Source organism: Plecotus auritus (genome assembly GCF_963455305.1).
Source record: "Plecotus auritus genome assembly, chromosome: 2".
Lineage (NCBI taxonomy): Eukaryota > Metazoa > Chordata > Mammalia > Chiroptera > Vespertilionidae > Plecotus > Plecotus auritus.
In genome coordinates, this window is record NC_137771.1 from 119309428 (window position 1) to 119332031 (window position 22604).

The following is a 22604-nucleotide window of genomic DNA, read 5'->3' on the forward strand; positions in this document are numbered from 1 at the left end:
CCATTTTTGTTGGGATTTATTTATCTTCTCTAATTGAAACTTTGTAGCCTTGAGTGGAGACCAAGGCAGGCCAGGGCTGCAGAAGCTTGGTTTCCTCCATTGCCAGGGGCAATTCAAGCCTCCTGCTCTCTCCAGCTCTGTGGCTGCCACCATTTTTGTTGGGATTTATTTATCTTCTATAATTGAAACTTTGTAGCCTTGAGTGGAGGCCTGGGCTGGCCAGGGTGTGTGGAAAGCTTGGCTTCCTCCATTGCTGGGGAAACCCAAGCCTCCTGCTCGCTCCATGGCCATAGCCATCTTGGTTGGGTTAATTTCCATAATCGCTCCTGATAGGCTGGTGGGCATGACTTGTGGGTTTAGCAGAGTGATGGTTAATTTGCATATTACTCTTTTATTAGATAGGATTCCCTATTTAAGTGACGATGGGTTTACAGGTTCCTTCCAGTCTTTCTTTTGTGTTGTTCGCCTTTCCTTTTCCTTCTCACTTCTTCCCTCATTTTCTTTATATAGTATCTCAGTTGGCCCTCAAAGCTCAGTGAAGGCACTGGGACAGGCTTAATCCATTTTACAGACCAGGAAACTGAGGCCAGTTCCAGTTGGCTGTGGGACTTGACTCAGTGTGCAGGGAGCCCTCAGAGCCATGCTCTCTGCCCTTCCTAAGGGGCAGCCGCCAGGCAAACAGAACAAACCTTCCCATCAGGCTTCCAAGCCTCTTTCTCAAGCCCCTCTTCATTGCGGACGCCCCACATTCTTTCCTCTCCCCATCCCCCGCCCCCATTCTTTATTGCGCCCACCCCCCCTTCTTTGCAGCAGGTGGTAGGCTTTACACTCACTGCGCAGGCATGTGCTGTGTGGTGCAGGGTGGGCACGGGCTTGCTTTTGGGCCAGGGCGGGAGCAGGAGTTGTCGCCTCTGAAGTGCGAAGGCCGCCTGGGCGAGGCCAGGTTAGCAGGTTAGCGCCCAGAGCTTCTCTGAATTGTGTCAGTCAGTGATGTACCCTGCAGTGCAGCACCCCTCCACTGAGGTGGCACTGCCCCTCAACCCCCGCCTCAGGGCTGTGGATCCTTGCCCCTCCACCCGGGTGTCCTTCCATGCCCCTTGATCCCCGGCCGGGCCCACCCGCATCTTGGGGCCACTGCAGAACCTCTCTCTCTCTGCAGGCAAGGCAGATCCCTGCCCACGGACCCCCTGTCCCGGCCCGAGCCCCTTCTGGTGCACCCTGCCTCACTAGGTTTTTGTCTTTGATTTATGGCATTGGTGACAGCACACTCCTAGCAAGCCTGGTACCCAGAAGAGCACAGGGTCAGTTCTTTGCTCAGAATGTTAGAGATTGCAGTAGCATTTGCAGATGTCGCCCAGAGCCTGCTGGCAAAGGCAGCACTTGTGTGGGGTGTCCTCATAAGAGGGACCTAAGGCGCTGCTCTGCGCCCCTTGGAACGTCCGCCTCCTGGCTGGCCGCTTCACCAAAGCTGCGGCACTCGCCATGGAGCTGCTCCTCAGGCATCCCGCAGTTGGGCCTCGAGCCTCTGCTAGGTCTCCACCCTCACCTGGGTCACCTCCTTTCTTCCACATTCGGCCTTCATCCATCCCTTTCTCCTGCAGTGCTTGCGCTCCAGGCCTAAAAGAAAAGGACTAAGATCAAGAAGGACAAAGCCCAAAGGAAGTGAGTATTGAACCCCCACATCCCATTCTCTGGATTTCCTCCCACACCTCCTCTCTGTGTCACATCTTGAATGGGCACCCTGCGGCCCAGCCACATGGCCTCCAGGCAGTCTAGTAGAGTCGGTCTCCGTGAAGCTGTGAATATGTGTCCAGAGGCCCAGCCTGGGTCTCAGCAACCCCATGCCTGCGATGGTCCTGGGACCCTGTGGGTGGGACTTGGCACCACTGCCCTGGCCTCCCCCGAGGCATTTGGTGGTCTCGGGAGGTTGCAGGCTTGGCGACCATCCCCTGGCTGCTTGGTGCCTGTGTATGCAAATTAACCCGCAATCTTTGTTGGGTTAATTTGCATACTCACTCCTTATTGGCTGATGGATGTTGTGGAGGTATGATCAATTTGCATCTTTCTCTTTTATTAGTGTAGATACTAATACATAATAGTATATATATATATATATATATATATATATATATATATATATATATATTTAAAATATATTTTTATTGATTTCAGAGAGGAAGGGACAGGGAGAGAAAGATAGAAACATCAATGAAGAGAGGGAATCATTGATCAGCTGCCTCCTGCACACCCCCTACTGGGGATCGAGCCTGAAACCTGGGCATGTGCCCCTGACTGGAATCGAACCCAGGACTCTTCAGTCCACAGGCCGATGCTCAATCTACTGAGACAAACCAGCTAAGCCTTGATATATATTTTTTAATAAATGTGTTAATAGCTATTCAATCTCCATGCCAACAACTGTCATTATATCTCCAACTCGACTCTATCTCCTGAGCATCAGAACCATATATTTAAATGACTACTTGACATCTGAATTGGAGTGTTTTAAAGGAATCTCAAAATTAACATGGCCAAAAAATGAACTGTTGGGGTACATCCTTCCCCCAAACTCAGTTTTTCACAACTCAATAATGGCACTATCATGCCCCAAGTTGCTCAGGTTAAAAACCTGGGAGTCATGGTTGATTTTTTTCTTTTCCTGATGCTCTGTATCTAACCCATCAACAAGTCACTTAATTGTTCTACAACATATTCCCATCTTTCTACTTTTCACCTTCTTAACTGTCACCATTATCATCTCTTGCTAGGAGTACTGACATGACCCCCTCACTGGTATCCCTGCTTCTATTTATTAGCACCAACAGTCCAGAGCAATGCATTAAGCAATCATTTAAGCAGATCCCTTGTTTTAAAAGCTATAGCATAAAACCCCAAACCTAACCATAGTCTAGGAGGTCTTTCACAAAATGTCACTCCAGTTCTGTTCCTTTCCAAAGATTAAATTCTGTTCATTTCCAATGATTAAATTCATTTTCACTGCAAATCCCAGACATTTGCTATCCTCAATGCCTGGAAAACTCTTCTCTCAGATTCCCTCTTCTCTCAGACCTGATCAGCCAGGCCTCAGCTCAGGGTCACTCCACAGAGATGCCTTCTCTGGTCACACAGTCTGAAGAGGTTACTCTCTGTCATGTTTGTTTGCTTTCTTTTCCTCATAACTTGCAGCACTCTCTGAAGTAATCTTATATTTATGTTCATTTATTTATGTATTATTGCTTATGTATATACTCAATACTCTAACAGTGGTTCTCAACCTTTCTAATGCCGCGACCCTTTAACACAGTTCCTCATGTTGTGGTGACCCCCAACCATAAAATTATTTTCGTTGCTACTTCATAACTGTAATTTTGCTACTGTTATGAATCGTAATGTAAATATCTGTGTTTTCTGATGGTCTTAGGAGATCCTGCTAGTGGTTCTCAACCTGTGGGTCGCACCCCACAGGTTGAGAACCGCTGCTGTAGAGCCTAAGACCATCGGAAAACACAGATATTTACGTTACGATTCATTAACAGTAGCAAAATTACAGTTATGAAGTAGCAACGAAAATAATTTTATGGTTGGGGGTCACCAAAACATGAGGAACTGTGTTAAAGGGTCGCGGCATTAGAAAGGTTGAGAACTACTGCAACTGAAATAGCAACATAATTTGTTAATAGATATTGCCCAGTTTATTACTAATGAGGACAGAAAGTATTTTGGAACCAATTACACTTTAGCACACAACACAAAAAAATATCTTATTTGACCTTGAAAATAACTCTAAGAGGCATACGTTATTATTATGTTATTGCTGATATGGAACCTGAGGCTCAGTCAAGTTATCTTTGTTCAGGTCATGCCATAAGTAACTGGGGAGAAAGGTATCTGATGCCCAAAGCTACACCCACATTACCTTCAAAAAAAACATCCACATTTGACATATCCTAGAAATGAGGATAAGTCCACAAAAATTAACAGGTTTAGTTAACTCGGGGGATCAGGGTATGCGAGGAAGAGGAACGGTAATAGTAGGACATAAGAAGCAGTCTGAAACTTATGATTTGGGGTTGGGTTGGAGTTGGGGGAATCAAAGTTCAGAATATAATTTCCCATGTACTCAATATTAGTTTTGAAACATATCTCAATTTCAAATATTTGACTTAAAAAAAAAAACTTTTTACATGTCAATCATTAGAAATTCAGGATTATTTATACCAATTCTAAAAAAGAAAACAAACAACTAATTTCTTCTGTAATAATATGTATCTTGAATTTTTAAATCTATCAATTTATTTCACTTCACTGAAGCAATTATCCATTCCATAAAATGGAGATAATACTAGTAGAACTTCACAGATGTATCTCACACGGGAGTTGGAAGATGGGTAAATTAAACTTGTATGTGTGGGGGGAAAAATGGCGGCGGAATAGAAAGATGTGTCCTGAGCCTTGTCCTGGAGCAGATAGAAAGAACAGCTGAGGGTCGCATGAGTAGTGTTTGTTGGCAAGTTAAGAGACAGCTATACTCCAGGAGACAGTGGGGGACTGCTAGACGGGGCTCCCCTGACCGGGCAGCCCCCACTGCTGCTGGGTTCCTTCCCAGAGCGAGCGGCTTGGACGCGGAGACACGCCATCTTGAAGGGGAAAGGGGAAGTTATCAGAAGCCTGAAAATCTACAACTATGGCACGAACTGAACAGCTGCGAACCCCAGAACACCAGTCCCAATTGGCGCAAACACACGGATTCAGAGGAGCTCTACACTCCACCACAGAAAGGTCAGATTTCGCCTGGGATAAGGTGAGGTCTCTGGTCCCGGCAGGAGAGAGAAACGCGTGAACTGCGGGAGCTGGAAAACCGGGGGAAGTCTGCGCCTAGAATAATCTGTGGCTGTTGGGGCTGGTGTGATTAGTGAATGTGAAAGGGGGTTCTCAGAGCTACAAACAGAAGGGAACTCTAAAAAGCAACCCATTTTGATCTGACGCAAAAGGACAGCCTAAAAATTTTAAAAGTGTGCCAGCTGCTTAGACCCAAGCGGGGGAAAAAGACTACACAGACTTGTGCGTAGCCCCAGAGTTCACACACTTACGCTGCCTTTTTTTTTTCTTTTTTCTTTTTCCTCTTTAAATCCTTGCTTCTGATTACTAAGCCCAATACATAGGATCACCCAATTGGGGACACCCTAAGACACTGCAGGGGAAAGTTGTTTTTCTGGAACCTGGGGATCAGAGCGGGGAATAACCATCAGAGAACCAGCTCTGGGGTGACCCACTCCCACAAACCGGTATTGAGTGCCACCGGGAAAGCAGGATCTAAGCACTGGCTAGAGAGGACCTATACACCTGGAGGTCAATCCAGAAACACTGCCACCCAGGAGTTGAATCACAAATTGACTCTTGTTGTGTAATCACAAATAAAGGAATACAAGAAATTAAGACACATTGCCTGCTTAAAAATCAGGAATGGCTTACAACACTGAGGAGCAGTGGAACTCAGGGAACTGTAATACTGTCTGGACTAGGAAACAGGCATGCCAAACAGAACAGTAGAGGAAGTGAATGACCTTCAATACTGCACATTTTTATTTCTTTATTTTTTTCATCTTTTACTTAAGAAACTAATTTTGTTATTTTTTCCTCACTTGATTTTACCTTTTTAATTATTACATTTTTATTTCCAATCAGTATTATTACTACTACAATTTTACCTTTTTTTAAAAAAAGTGTTATTCTATTTTCCCTTTATTTTACTATGGGATTAGTGTTCTACATTCTATTTTCATCTTTCCTTTAGCATCATTTTACTCTCTCTCAACTTTACCTTTATGCCATCACTCTCTTCCTAACTTTTCCCCTTTTGTTGTCCTGTTTCTCTTACCCGTTTTCTGCTTTAGATTTTCCCTATTCTTTCTTTTTACCCCCTGTTAAAATTTCACCATACTTATATATCTAATTCCAATCCCCTGCTCCAAGTCCATACACACCTCTCTCTTCTCTGTCTTCACTATCCAAAAAATTGTTTTTCTCTCTGTCCTTTTGTTGTTGTTTGCTTGAATATTGATTATATTGATTTTTTATGCTTGTTTGTGAGATTGTTTTGCTTATTCTTTTTTTTGTTTGTTTTGTTTTTGCTTCTGTTTTCCCTAGCCTCACTTGATATTAGTTGTTGTTTGTAGTTTGCATTCATCCCAGGTACTTGTTGCTGGCATTTGTTGGGATTAATGGCTGTTCTATTGGAGTTTTCTCCCCACATATATAGCTTGTTCCCTCTTCTTTCTTAGTCTCTTTCTTTTCTCTCTTATTTTTTTTCCTTTTCCCAATTTCATTTTTGCATTCCTTTTTTTTTATTCTCTTCTTCTTTCACTCCTATCCTCTAATTTGCCTTTCTCTGGTGGTCACCTTTATTTGGGGTTATTAATATCATGAATACATTTCTGTTCAGTGCCTTGTGCATTGTACCTGGTTGAGTTGTATTTTGTGCCTTTATATCAAGGCAGGAGAGAGAGAACTACATAACCAGACACCCAGAGAAGAGAGACCATGGGGAGACAAAGAAACAGCCCGCATATGAAAGAAAAGCAGGCATCACCAGAAAAAGAAGTAAACAAAATGAAGGCAAGCAATCTGTCAGAGAAAGAATTCAGAGAAATGGTCATAAGGTGCCTGAAGAGAATGGAAGACAAATTCGACAATATGAGTAAGAACCAAGGGGAAATGAAGAAGAACCAAAAAGATGTGAAAAATGACATCGCTGCTGTAAAGAACTCAATAGAAAGCATCAAAGTAGACTAGAAGAAGCAGAGGACCACATCAGTGAGCTAGAAGACAAGGTAGGAAAAAATATCCAAGTAGAGCAGCTTCTAGACAAAAAATTAAAAAGCAGGAGGAGAGCCTCAGGAAACTTTGGGACAACATGAAACAAAATGACATGCGCATAATAAGGCTTCCAGAAGGAGAGGAAACTGAGCAAGGAATATAAAACCTGTTTGAAGAAATAATGACAGAAAACTTCCTTGATATAGGGAAGAAAAACCCCACACAAATCCAAGAAGCTCACAGAGTCCCAAGCAAAATGAACTCCAAAAGACCAATGCCAAGGCACATTATAATTAAATTGGCAAACACCAACGATGAAGTAAGAATTTAAAAGTGGCCAAAGAGAGACAGAAAGTTACCTACAAAGGAACCCCCATCAGACTAGCAACTGATTTCTCAACAGAAACTCATCAGGCCAGAAGGGAATGGAATGAAATATACAAAGTCATGCAAAGGAAGGGTCTGAATCCAAGAATACTGTACCCAGCAAGGCTGTCAATCAAAATTGAAGGTGAAATCAGGAGCTTCACAGACAAAAAAGGACTAAGGGAATTTATTACCACCAAAGCAGCAATGCAAGAAATTCTAAAGGGTCTGCTGTATAAAAAAAGAAATAGGAAGTGAAAAAGGAAGACAGGGGTAAAGAATAAAAATGGCAACAAATAAGTACCTATCAATAATAACTTTAAATGTAAATGGATTAAATGCCCCAATAAAAAGACATAGGGTAATGGATTGGAGAAGAAAACATGACCCATATATCTGCTGTCTACAAGGAACCCACCTAAGAAAAAAAGATGCACACAGACTCAGGGTGAAGGGATGGAAAAGGTTTTTCAGGTGAATGGAAATGAAAAAAAAGCTGGGGTAGCAATACTTATATCTGACAAATTAGATCTCCAAGTGAAGGACATAACAAGAGATAAGGAAGGCCACTTCATAATACTAAGGGGGCAATCCAACAAGTAGAAAAAACTCTGGTAAACATAAAGGAACCCAATACAGGAACACCCTAATACATAAAAAACTCCTGGAGGATATCAAGGGAGAGATTAACAGCAATACAATCATAGTAGAAGACTTTAACACCCCACAATCACCATTGGACAAATCCTCTAAACAAAAAATCAGCAAAGAAACATCAACCCTAAGTGATTCAATAGAACAGATGGAATTAGTTGACATCTTCAGAACATTTCACCCCAAAGCCACAGAATATACATTCTTCTCAAGTGCACATGGGTCATTTTCAAAGATAGACCATATGTTGGGTCATAGGCAAAGTCTCTTCAAATTCAAGAAGAAAAAAACCATATCAAGCATCATCTCAGATCACAGTGGCATAAAACTGGAAATCAACTACCATAAAAACAATCCAAAGAAATCAAACATATGGAGACTAAACATCATGCTATTAAACAATGACTGGGCTACCAGAGAGATCAAAGAAGAAATAAAAAGCATCATGGCAACAAATGACAATGAAAACACAATACAAAATCTATGGGACACAGCGAAAGCAGTCTTGAGAGGGAAGTTCATAGCTCTACAAGCCTACTGCAAAAAAACAAGAAACAATGGTAATAAATTGCCTAAACCCTACAACTCAAAATGTTAGAAAGAGAGCAACAAGAAAAGCCCAGTGTAAGCAGAAGGAAGAAAATAATAAAGATCAGAGCGAAGATAAACAACATTGAGACCAAAAAACAAAAAAAAAAACAAAAAACAACACAAGACAAAAGATCAATGAAACCAAGAGCTGGTTCTTTGAAAGGATAAACAAGATTGATGAACCGCTAGCCAGGTTCACCAAGAAGCAAAGTGAGAGGACCCAAATAAACAAAATCAGAAGTGAAGGAGGTGAAATAACAACAGACCCCACCGAAATACAAAGGATTGTTAAAAAATACTATGAACAACTCTATTCCAAAACACTGGACAACCTGGAGGAAATGGACATATTCCTAGAAAAATATAACCTTCCAAAACTCAATCAGGAAGAATCTAAACATCTCAATAGGCCAATAACTATGGAAGAAATTGAAGCAGTCATCAAAAAGCTTCCAGCAAACAAAAGCCTGGGGCCAGACGGCCTCACAGGGGAGTTTTACCAAACATTCAAGGAAGAACTAAAACCTATCCTCCTCAGGCTATTGCAGAAAATTCAAGAGGAAGGAACACTTCCAACCTCCTTCTATGAAGCCAGCATCACCCTAATACCAAAAACAGATAAAGATAACACAAAGAAAGAGAATTACAAGCCAATATCCCTCATGAACATAGATGCCAAAATCCTCAACAAAATTTTAGCAAATTGGATCCAGCAGTACATCAGAAAGATCATACACCATGACCAAGTAGGGTTTATCCCAGGAATGCAAGGATGATACAATATCCGCAAATCAATGAATGTGATACATCACATAAACAAATTGAGAGATAAAAATCACATAGTCATATCAATTGATGCAGAAAAAGCATTTGACAAAATCCAACACCATTTCCTGATAAAAACTCTCAAAAAGGTGGGAATAGAAGGATCATACCTCAATATAATAAAAGCCATATATGATAAACCCACAGGTAGCATCATACTCCATGGGCAAAAACTAAAAACATTTCCCCTAAGAACAGGAACAAGACAGGGAAGCCCACTATCACCACTCCTTTTTGACATAGTACTGGAAGTATTAGCCATTGTAATTAGACAAGAAGAAGAAATAAAAGGCATCCAAATTGGAAAAGAAGAAGTAAAGCTGTCCTTATTTGCAGATGACATGATATTGTACATAAAAAACCCGAAGGCTCCATCAAAAAATTATTAGACTTAATAAATTAATTTGGCAATGTAGCAGGATACAAAATTAATGCCAAGAAATCTATGGCATTTCGATACACCAATAGTGAAGTTACACAAAGAGAGACTAAAAAAGCTATCCCATTTACCATCACACCAAAAACATTAAGATACCTAGGAATAAACTTAACTAGGGAGGTAAAAGACCTATACGTGGAAAACTACAGTATATTGAAAAAAGAGATAGAGGAAGACACAAACAGATGGAAGAACATACCATGTTCATGGATTGGCAGAATCAACGTAATTAAAATGTCCATACTACCCAAAGCAATCTATAGATTCAATGCACTCCTCATTAAAATACCAAGGGCATATTTCACAGACCTAGAAAGAACTCTCCAAAAATTCATCTGGAATAAAAAAAAAAGACCCCAAATAGCTGCAGAAATCCTGAGAAAGAAGAACAAAGTAGTGGGGATCTCAATACCAGATTTCAAGCTGTATTACAAAGCCACTGTTCTCAAAACAGCCTGATACTGGCACAAGAACAGACATATAGACCAATAGAATGCAATAGAGAACCCAGAAATCGACCCAAACCACTATGCTCAATTAATATTTGACAAAGGAGGCATGAACATACAATGGAGTCAAGACAGTCTCTTCAATAAATGGTGTTGGAAAAATTGGACAGATACATGCAAAAATGAAACTAGACCACCAACTTATACCATACACAAAAATAAACTCAAAATGGTTACAGGACTTAAACATAAGACAGGAAACCATAAAAATACTAGAGGAATCCACAGGCAGAGAAATCTCAGACATATGCTGAAGCAATTTCTTCACCAATACTGCTCCTAGGGCAATGGAAGCTAAAGAGAAAATAAACAAATGTGACTACATCAAAATAAAAAGCTTTTTCACAGCAAAAGAAACCATCAACAAAACAACAAGAAAGCCCACTGTATGGGAGAACATATTTGCAAATATAATCCTATCTAATAAAAGAGTAATATGCAAATTGACCATCACTCCAACACACAATATGACTGCCCCATGTGGACACAAGATGGCCACCACAAGATGGCCAGCAGGGGAGGGCAGTTGGGAGGGACCAGGCTTGCAAGGGAGGGCAGTTGGGGGTGATCAAGCCAGCAGGGGTTGGGCAGTTAGGGGTGACCAGGCCGGCAGAGGAGGGGAGTTGGGGGCAACCGGGCCTGCAGGGAAGGGCAGTTTGGGGGGACCAGGCCTGCAGGGGAGGGCAGTTAGGGGTGACCAGGTCTGCAGGGGAGGGCAGTTAGGGGTGACCAGCCTACAGGGGAGGGCAGTTAGGGGCAAACAGGCTGGCAGGGGAGCAGTTAGGCATCAATCAGGCTGGCAGGGGAGTGGTAGGGGGTGATCAGGCTGGCAGGCAGATGCGGTTAGGGGCAATCAGGAAGGCAGGCAGGTGAGCAGTTGGGAGCCAGCAATCCTTCTCCCCTCACCCCCAATTGACCCCTCCTCCAGTAGGATCGGGCCTAAATGGGCAGTCGGACATCCCTAGAGGGGTCCCAGATCGGAGAGGGTGTAGGCTGGGCTGAGGGACACACCCCCCGTGCACAAATTTCGTGCACCGGGCCTCTAGTCATTGATAAAGGTTTAATCTCCAACATCTACAGGGAACTTATACAACTTAATAAAAGGAAGATAAATGATCCAATAAAAAAATGGGCAAAGAACCTATATAGAGTGTTTTTGAAAGAAGACAGAAGGAAGGCCAAGAGACACATTAAAACATGCTCAAAGTCACTAATTATCCTAGAGATGCAAATCAAAATGACAATGCGGTACCATCTCACACCTGTCAGAATGGCTACCATCAACAAATCAACAAATGAGAAGTGCTAGTGAGGATGTGGAGAAAAAGGAACCCTCGTGCACTGCTGGTGGGAATGCAGACTGGTGCAGCCATTGTGGAGAACAGTATGGAGTTTCCTCAAAAAACTAAAAATGGAGCTCCCATTTGACCCAGTGATCCCACTTCTAGGAATATATCCCAAGAAACTAGAAACACCAACCAGAAAAGATATATGCACCCCTATGTTCATAGCAGCACAATTCACCATAGCTAAGATTTGGAAACAGCCTAAATGCCCTTCAGCAGATGAGTGGATTAGAAAACTGTGGTACATCTACACAATGGAATATACGCTGCTATAAAAAAGAAGGAATTCTTACCATTTGCAGCAGCATGGATGGACCTGGAGAGCATTATGTTAAGTGAAATAAGCCAGTCAATGAAAGAAAAATACCACATGATCTCACTCCTTTATGGAAAATAAGGAACATTATAACCTGATGAATAAAAAGATTGATACAGAGTCAGTAAAGCACCCAACGGACCGTCAAATTACAGTGGGAAGGCTGGTTAGTGTTGGGGAAGGAGGGAAATAGATCAACCAAAGGACTGGTATGCATTCATATAAGCACACCAATGGACAAAAGACACTGGGGAGGTGGGATGAGGGCATGCAACAGGGGATAGTGGAGGCTGGGGGAAGGTCAATGGGGGGAAAAAGGAGATATATGTACTAATATATGTAATACTTTAAACAATAAAAAAATTTAAAAAATAAATAAACTTGTATGTGTGAATAAAATGCTCTACAAATATTAATTTCTCTTCCTATTACTTAAGAAATCACAAAAAGTTAAAATAACAATAGCAAACAGTGTGGAGTTTCCAGAAAAGACTACAACATATTTAACTAGATAAAATGCTTTTTTGTCTTGTTTGGGGTGGGGTGACACCATTTATAACACATCTTCTGCCCTAGCTGTTTGGCTCAGTAGATAGAGTGTCTGCCTGGGGACTAAGGGTCCGGGGTTCGATTCTGGTCAAGCGCACATGCCTGGGTTGCAGGTTCCTCCCCAGTAGGGGGCTTGCAGGAAGCAACCAATTAATGATTCTCTCTCATCGTTGATATTTCTCTTTCTCCCTTTCTCTCTGAAATCAATAAAAATATATATTTTTTTAAAAAACACACATGTCTTCTTAGGAATATTGGTCCCAGGTTTGCTTACAAAGAAAATAGTGACAAACTTTGAGCATGAAATCTCTTTACTTAGTGAGGCTATTTGTATTGAATTCCAAAATTGCTGTTCAGATGCTATGAAGTCTCTGAGCATTTAAGCTAAATCTAATCATAGTTGTCAAAGGTGCAAAAGGACAGATTAAAAATAACCCTAAGAAATTTGAAATTACTCTAAATATACTGTGATTAAGGGATGGCCCAATGGAAAGTAAAAATATTCTTATTTGGTATTAGGGGAAATTGCTATTCTATAAATTCGTACTTTTACATTTTCTCCTGGAACCATTTACTCATTGATGGTTGAGACCTGGTTTCTCACAGTAAACAGACAGAAAAGTTATATTTTATGTTCTAAATTCAATTTCTAAAGTTCTTTTTTATTTTTTATTTTTTTAAATATATATTTTATTGATATTTTACAGAGAGGAAGAGAGAGGGATAGAGAGTTAGAAACATCGATCAGCTGCCTCCTGCACACCCCCTACTGGGGATGTGCCTGCAACCAAGGTACATGCCCTTGACCGGAATCGAACCCGGGACCCTTCAGTCCGCAGGCTGACGCTCTATCCACTGAGCCAAACCGGTTTTGGCTCTAAAGTTCTTAATATCCACAATATTCTGTAAGTGAACAAATGGCTACTTGAGTGGTTCTGAATATGCAGTTCAGGATAAGTTCATAAGAATTAACAGGTTTAGAAAATGAAAATTTTTCATAAAGGTAATTCAACAGATAATCATAAGAAAGAAAATAAAACTATGAGAAATACATGCACAAGGACAAAAATTAGCTTTACTCTTTTTTCATTTTTTGGGAAATCCTTTCTATTTATTTATTTATTTTAATCTTTAGTGTTGAAAGTATTGCATATGTCCTCTTTTTCCCTTCATTCACCTCCTCCAGAAACCCCTCTCCATACCCCAGACCTTAGTCACCCTATTGTCTGTCCATGGGTTATCCATATATGCATACAAGGTCTTTGGTTGATTATCCCCTCCTCCCCAACCTTCTCTCCAAGATTCTGCACTCTGTTCCATGCACTCTTTACTCGTGTGTTTGTGTGTGTGTGTGTGTGTGTGTGTGTGTGTGTGTGTGTGTGATTGTTCTTTTTTTATTTTTATTTTTTTATTGTCTAAAGTTTTACATATGTCTCCTTCTCCCCTCACCCCCAATTGACCCCTCCCCCAGCCATTCCCACCTGGGGCAAGCCCCCACTGCCCCAGTGTCTGTGTCCATTGTTTATGCTAATATGCATGCATACAAGTCCTTTGGTTCTCTCTAACCCCCACACCTCCCCTGCCATTTGTCTCTGGATCTATTTTTGTTCATCAGTTTATGTTGATAATTACATCCCAAATATGAGTGAGATCATGTGATATTTATCTTTCTCCTACTGGCTTATTTTGCTTAGCATAATGCTCTCCAGTTATATCCATGCTATTGCAAATGTTAAGTTTTTATAGCAGTATAGTATTCAATTGGGTAGATATACCACAGTTTTTTAATCCACTCATCTGCTGATGGGCATTTAGGTTGTTTCCAAATCTTAGCTATTGTAAATTGTGCTGCAATGAACATGGGGGTACATATATCCTTTCTGATTGGTATTTCTGGTTTCTTCTATAGTCCTAGAAGTGGGATTACTGGTTCAAATGGGAGTTCCATTTTTAACTTGTTAAGGAAACTCCACACTGTCTTCCACAGTGGCTGCACCAGCAGTGCACGAGGTTCCTTTTTCTCCACATCCTCTCCATCACTTGTCGTTTGTTGATTTGTTGATGTAGCCATTCTGACAGGTGTGAGATAATACCTTATTGTCATTTTGATTTGCATCTTTCAGGTGATCAATGACTTTGAGCATGTTTTCATATGTCTCTCGGCCAGAAAAGTGTCTTCTTTCAAAAAGTGTCTATTTAGGTCCTTTGCCCATTTTTTTGATTGGATTGTTTATCTTTCTTTTGTTAAGTTGTATGAGTTCCCTGTAAATGTTGGAGATTAAACCCTTATCAGAGATAACATTGGCAAATACGTTATCCCATGCAGTAGGCTTTCTGGTTGTTTTGTTGATGGTTTCTTTTGCTGTGCAGAAGCTTTTTATTTTGATGTAGTTCCACGTTTATTTTCTCCTTAGTTTCCATTGCCCTAGGAGCTGTGTCGGTAAAGATGTTGCTACCACATATGTCTGCTATTTTGCTGCCTATGGAATCTTGTAGGATTTTTATGGTTTCCCGTATTATATTTAAGTCCTTTAGCCATTTTGAGTTTGTTTTTGTGTATGGTGTAAGTTGGTGGTCTATTTTCATTTTTTTGCATGTATCTGACCAAACTTCCCAGCACCATATATTGAAGAGACTGTCTTGACTCCATTGTATGCTCTTGCCTCCTTTGTCAAATATTAATTGAGCATAATGGCTTGTGTCAATTTCTGGGTTCTCTGTTGTGTTCCATTGGTCTATAAGTCTGTTCTTGTGCCAGGCAGTTTTGAGAAGCATGGCTTGGTAATATAGCTTGATATCTGATATTGTGATCCCTCCAACTTTGTTCTTCTTTCTCAGGATTGCTGTAGCTATTCAGGGTCTTTTTTTATTCCAGATGAATTTTTGGAGAGTTTGTTCTAGGTCTGTGAAATATGACGTTGGTATTTTAATGGGGATTGCATTGAATCTATAAATTGTTTTGGTTAGTATGGACATTTTAATGATGTTGATTCTGCCAATCCATGAACATGGTATGTTCTTCCATTTGTTTATGTCTTCATCTATCTCTTTTTTCAATGTCCTATAGTTTTCCGAGTACAGGTCTTTTACCTTCTTAGTTAAGTTTATTCCTAGGTATCTTACTACTTTTGGTGCAATGGTAAATGGGATTGTTTTTTTAGTTGCTCTTTCTGTGGGTTCATTATTGGTGTATAAAAAGGCCATAGATTTCTTGGTGTTAATTTTGTATCCTTCTACTTTGCCTAATTCATTTATTAGGCCTAGTAGTTTTTTGATGGAGTCTTTTGATTGAGTCTATGTACAGTATCATGTCATCTGCAAATAAGGACAGTTGATGCCTATTATTTCTTCTTCTTGTCTGATCGCAATGGCTAGCACTTCCAGTACTATATTGAATGGAAGTGGTGAAAGTGGGCATCCCTGTCTTGTTCCTGTTCTTAGGGGAAATGAGTTTAGTTTTTGCCTATTGAGTATGATATTGGCTGTAGGTTTGTCATATAAGGCTTCTATTATGTTGAGGTATAATCCCTCTATTCCCACTTTGTTGAGAATTTTTATCAAGAAAGGGTGTTGGATTTTGTTAAATGCTTTTTCGAATCGGTTGATATGATTATATGACTTTTGTCTCTCAATTTGTTTATGTGATGTGTCACATTTATTGATTTGCAGATATTATTCCATCCTTGCATCCCTGGAATAAATTGCACTTGGTCATGGTGTATGATCTTTCTAATGTAATGTTAGATTCAATTTGGTAGAATTTTGTTGAGGATTTTAGCATCTATTTTCATCAAGGATATTTGCCTGTAGTTCTCTTTTTTTGTTGTGTCTGTATCTGGTTTTGGAATTAGGGTAATGCTGGCTTCATAGAAAGAGCTTGAAAGGGAGCCTTCCTCTTGAATTTTTTGGAATATTCTGAAGAGGATAGGTTTTAGTTCTTCTTTGAATGCTTGGTAGAATGTCCCTGTAAAGCCTTCTGGACCTGTGCTTTTGTTTGCTGGGAGATTTTTGATGACTGCTTCAATTTTTTCGGTAGTTATTGGCCTATTCAGGTTTTTTGATTCTTCCTGATTGAGTTGTATTTTTCTAAGATCTTGTATTTTTCTAAGAATATGTCCATTTCATCTAGGTTGTCCATTTTGTTGGAATAGTGTTTTTTATAATATTTTTTCACAATCCTTTGTATTTCTGTGGGATCAGTTGTTACTTCAGCTCTTTCATTTCTGACTATGTTTATTTGGTCCTCTCTCTCTTTGCTTCTTGGTGTGCCTGGTTAGAGATTCATCAATCTTGTTTATCCTTTCAGAGAACCAGCTCTTAGTTTTGTTGATCTTTTGTATTGTTTTTATTGTTGTTGTTGTTGGTTTTTTTGGTCTCTTATTTCTGCTCTGATCTTTATGATTTCCTTCCTTCTGCTTATGCAGGGCTTTTCCTGTTGCTTTCTTTCTAACTCTTTGAGTTGTAGGGTTAGATAATTTATTAGCATTTTTTCTTGTTTTTTTAGGTAGGCCTGTAGAGATACGAACTATCCTCTCAAGACTGCTCTCACTGTGTCCCATAGATATTGGATTGTTGTGTTTTCATTGTCATTTGTTGCCAGGATGCTTTTTATTTCCTCTTTGATCTCTTCGGTAACCCAATCATTGTTTAATAGCATGCTATTTAGCCTCCAGGTATTTGATTTTTTCCCCATTGTTTTTATTGTAGTTGATTTCTAATTTTATGCCAGTGTGATCTGAGAAGATGCTTGATATGATTTCTATCTTCTTGAATTTGAAAAGACTTTACCTGTGTCCCAATATTTTGTCTATCTTTGAAAATGCCCCATGTGCACTTGAGAAGAATGTATATTCTGTGGCTTTGGGGTGAAATGTTCTGAAAATGTCAACTAATTCCATCTGATCTAATGAGGCATTTAGGATTGATGTTTCTTTGCTGATTTTTTTTTGTTTAGAGGATTTTTCCAATGGTGTTAGTGGGGTATTAAAGTCCCCTACTATGACTGTATTGCTGTCAATCTGTCCCTGATATCTTCCAGAAGTTTTTGTTTTTTTTTTAATGTATTTGAGTGCTCCTGTATTGGGTGCATATATGTTTACCAGAGTTATATCCTCTTATTGAATTGCTCCCTTTAGTATTATGAAGTGGCCTTCCTTATCTCCTGTTATGGCCTTCACTTTGAGGTCTAATTTGTCAAATATAAGTATTGCTACAGCTTTTCTTTTTTTTCATTTCCTTTCTCCTGAAAAATTTTTTTCCATCCCTTCACTATCAGTCTGTGTGAGTCCTTTGTTCTGAGATGGGTCTCCTGTAGACAGCAGATATATATGTCATGTTTTCTTATCCATTCAGCTACCCTATGTCTTTTGATTGGGGCATTTAATCCATTTACATTTAAAGTTATTATTGATAGGGACTTGTTGGTCGCCATTTTTATTCTTTATGCCTGTGTTTCTTCTTCTCTTCCGATTTCTTCTTTTTAGAGCAGACCCTTTAGCATTTCTTGCATTGCTGGTTTGATGGTAATAAACTCCCTTAGTCCTTTTTTGTCTCTGAAGCTCCTGATGTCACCCCCAACTTTGATTGATAGCTTTGGTGGGTATAGTATTCTTGGATTCAGACTCTTCCTTTGCATGACTTTGTATATTTCATTCCATTCCCTTCTGGCCTGATATGTTTCTGGTGAGAAATCAGTTGATAGTCTGATGTAGGTAACTTTCTGTCTCTCTCTGACAACCTTTAAGATTCTTACTTTGTCATTGGTGTTTGCCAATTTAATTATGATGTGTTTTTGCCCTGACCGGTTTGGCTCAGTGGAGAGAGCGTCGGCCTGTGGACTGAAGGGTCCCAAGTTCGATTCCGGTCAAGGGCATGTACTTTGGTTGCGGGCACATCCCCAGTGGGGGGTGTGAAAGAGGCAGCTGATTGATGTTTCCCTCTCATCGATGTTTCTAACTCTCTGTCCCTCTCCCTTCCTCTCTGTAAAAAATCAATAAAATATATTTAAAAAATAATAATAAAATAAAATAAAGAAAAGAAAAATTATTAGTTTCTTAAGTAAAAGATAAAAAATAAAAAAGTGAAGTAGTGAAGGTCTTTCGCTTCAGCAGAGTTTCAGAGACCCATGGGGTTGGTTTAAGACCCCTCTCCACTTACTGTTCTTCCTGGCACATCTGTTTGCTTTCAAGTAGTCAGCACAGTGTTGAAGTTCCCTGTGATCCACCACTATTCTGTGTCATAAGCCACAACTTTGTTTTCAAGCAGGTGGGATCTCTCTGCTCACTTTGTTTCTCTGCCTGCCTTCAGTTGTATTTGCACAATTGTCTATTTCTGACACAGCCCCTGGGTGGCGATGTTTCTGTATTAGTTTCCAGGATCAAATGGCCCCAGTATTTAGCCTCTTCTTTCCCTGCTGCACTTACGACTGGGTTGGAGGGATGGACTTTCCCAGAGCTGGTTTCCTGCTTGTCTCTCCCTATTCTGTTCCCCAGTTTCCACACAAAAAAAACTTTCCCCTGCAGTTTTGGTGAGTGTTTTTAATTGGAAGATCCTATGTACTGGGCTTAGCAAGCAAAAGCAAGGAAGTCAAAAAGACAAAGCAACTGTGTTGCCCTGTCTCTTTCTCCCCCCGGCACTGCGCAGCCAGTATAGCACTTCAGGCTGCCTTTCTGAGCACAGTCTCCCATGGCTGTGGGCTTAGATCTAGAGTCCCCCTTGGCCAGCAGCTCTGTAGACCCCCTTTCATATTTGAGGGCTACACTGACCCCAAGGGCTGCGGATTTGGTGAAGTGCAGTCTCCCTCTGAGACTCTAGACCCCACTGCGTGCATTTCTTCCTCCAGTCTGGATATCAGATCTCACCTCTCTCCAGGTGAACTCTGACCTTTCTGTCCATGGATTGCCTCACCAGCTGTGTTTATTTCGCCAATTCCAGGTGGATGTTTTTTAATTCAGCTGTTTCTTCTATTTGCTGTGTGAGATGGCGCAGGACCCAATTGCATATTTGGCCGCCATCTTGTCTCCCCCCTGGAAAAACATTTTAGGCACCCACAGCCGGGGAGGCTGGAGTCTCAGTGTTCTTAGGTTTGTAGCTGAGACAGCTGGTCCCTGGGCATTGTAGCTGTAGGGTCCTGGAAGGTATCCGAGGTCTCCCCAGTTGAAGGTAAGGCTGGGCTTCTGATCATAGCCACTCTCCCCTTCAAGATGGCACGGCCTCTGCAGGAGAGCCTGCTGCTCTGGGGCAGATTTTAGCGGTAGTAGAGGCTGCCTGGCCAGGGGAGCATGATCCACCGGTCCCCAACAGTTCTGTGGAATATAACTGTCCCTCACTCACAAAAACAGCCACTCCCCGCACATCCACGCACTCTCCTTTAGCTCTCTCACTCACACACTATCTTGCAGCCTGCTGTCCCATTGGCTGCCATCTCCCCAACCTTAATTTTTTTAAAAAAAATCTGTCCCTAGCAATCATTGTCGGCCATTTATTGATTACTTATTATGCAAATGGCCTGGTCTCATTTATCAATCTCCTAGAGGTAGCTCTACTTTGTAATTATATGGTGCTTCTTTCTCATTAGAAGGCAGTTTCACTTCTACTATCTCACTTTATAAGCTTTGAAGGCTACAGTAGGGAATAGAATTTTAGATAGTCTTCAGCCTAAAAACAAGAACAAAAGTAGATTATGAATTAATTGTTTTTTTTTGTTTTGTTTTGTTTTTTAAATATATTTTATTAATTTTTTACAGGGAGGAAGGGAGAGGGATAGAGTCAGAAACATTGATGAGAGAGAAACATTGATAAGCCGCCTCCTGCACACTTCCCACTGGGTATGTGCCCGCAACCAAGGTACATGCCCTTGACCAGAATCGAACCCGGGACCCTTGAGTCCGCAGGCCGACGCTCCATCCACTGAGCCAAACCAGCCAGGGCATGAACTAATTGTTTACAAAAACTTTACAAGGACAATTCTTTGAATTGCACAGATTGATAAAGGGTAGCAGACTTCTGCGTAATCATTACTTTCTGTCTCTGGTGGGTGTGGTGAGCCATCAGGGAAAACATTAATTATCAGAAAGAGCAAAGCTGAATTGTTCCTTTAAGCTTCTTCAAGGTGCTGGAGCAAATCCAGAGAAAACTTTGATGTGGGAGGTGAAAGGATTTTTGTCCCAGGTTAGTGAGCCTTAAGAGTCTGCCCTCTGGTGCCCAAGAAGTGAAAAACAGGCTGACAAGTCCAACATAATCAATTTGTAAATGTGAAACGTGTTAATTCCCTGATTAGGTGTGGAGTGGGGTTAGTGACAGAGAAAATTTTCAGTTTGAGAAAAAGACGTAAATATTCATACATTTGGAAAATGGACTATAGTAATTGAGTATTTAAACATTTTTTAAGCATTTATGTATCTCTCCAAGATTTTATTTCACTGTTAATAAAATGAGTAACATTATTCTCCACATTTGGGAAAGAACAGAAATTTTCCATCATCCAAGTGTATTTATATTGAAAAATAAGTGAAAAACAGGGGAGCTTACACAAAATCCCATTCCTAAAATGCTGATTCAGGAAAACTGAACCCAAATATGTCATAAAACTGCTTACTCTTTTACCTTGACATACCTATACTGATACTACTAGATCAAGGCCCCAGAGATTTTTTAAAGTCTATGTGACTATCAGAAACTTAGAGGGCCTTCCATATCTCACAGATGTTTGTGTGGGTTTTTTTAGAACCATCACAATAATCTTGGAATTTAAGATCTCAGGGAAGTGGGTTTTTTTTTTCCTCAGGGGAGCAGATCAGAAAAAAGGAATTGAGGAAGAAAAGCAAGGAAATAATGGGAACTGGGAGGCCATTACCAACCACTCACTCAGCCATGGGCCACTCACCTCTGCTCTCACGACAAGCTCAATGGCTCTCAGAAACTTTTCTCTGGATTTTCTTGCTATCTTATTTAGAGCTCTTTATTTTCAAATATTTTCCATTTTTAAAATTCTAGTAAAATAAACATAAGTAAAATTTATATCTTAACTATTTATTTATTTATTTATTTATTTATTTATTTATTTAAATCTTAGCCTTATTTAAATGTGCAGTTCAGTGGTATTAAGTATATTCATATTGTTGTGCAATGGTTACCACCACCCATCTCCCAAACTTTTCTCATGTTGCAAAACTGAAACTCTATCCTCATTATACAACTCCCCATTCCTCCTTGTCCCTAGACCCTGGCAACCACCATTTTATTCTCTGTCTGTATTATTTTTCTATTCTTTATTTCATCTGCTCTAATCTTCATTATTTTCTTCCTTCTGCTAGCTTTTTCTAGTTCCTTAAGTTTTAAAATTAGGCAGTTGATTTGAGATAGTTCTTGTTTTTTAATGTAAGGACTTATAACTACACATTTTCTCCTTAACTCTGTTTTCATAGTATCTCATAAGTTTTAAGTTGTGCTCGTTTTCAATCATCTCTATTTTCTAGTTCTTGTGTGATTTTTTTCTTGAATCCATTGTTTGTTTAGAGTGTGTTGTTTAATTTCCACAAATGTGTGTGTGTTTTTTTAATCTTTATTGTTAAAAGTATTACATATGCCTCCTTTTTTCCCCTATCAACCCCCTCCAGCCCACCTCAGCTCCCCATCCCAGGCCCTTACCACCCCACTGTCTGTGTTCACGGGTTATGCAAATATGCATACAAGGTCTTTGGTTAACTCTCACCCACCCACCCTCCCCAGCCTTCCTTCTGAGATTCTGCACTGTTCCATGCTTTCATTTCTCTGGATCCACTCCATTCATCAGTTTATTTTGTTAATTAGATTCCATATATGAGTGAGATCATGTGATACTTGTCTTTCTCTGACTTTTTTCATTTAGCATGATACTCTTCAGGTCCCTCCATGCTGTCTGAAAGAGTAAGAGATCCTTCTTTTTTACTGCTGCATAGTATTCCATGGTATAAATGTACCACAGCTTTTTTATCCACTCATCTACTGATGGGCACTTGGGCTGTTGAAGATCTTAGCTATTGTAAATTGTGCTGCTATGAACATAAGGGAGCAAACATTCTTTTTGATTGCTGTTTCGGGTTTCTTAGGATATATTCCCAGAAGTGGGATCACTGGGTCAAATGGGAGTTCCATTTTTAATTTTTTGAAAAAACTCCATACTCTTTTCAATAATGGCTGCACCAGTCTGCATT

At 40.3% G+C, this 22604-nt stretch overlaps 1 protein-coding gene across 1 annotated transcript in view; it reads right to left on the reverse strand.

The window, feature by feature from the left end:
- Positions 1 to 22604, reverse strand: part of COMMD2 (COMM domain containing 2) — a 100555-nt gene that overhangs the window by 8013 nt on the left and 69938 nt on the right. Inside the window, exon 6 of the transcript XR_013959999.1 lies at positions 1547 to 1617. The gene's annotated coding sequence lies outside the window, so the exon portion shown is untranslated. The remainder of the gene's footprint in view (positions 1 to 1546; positions 1618 to 22604) is intronic.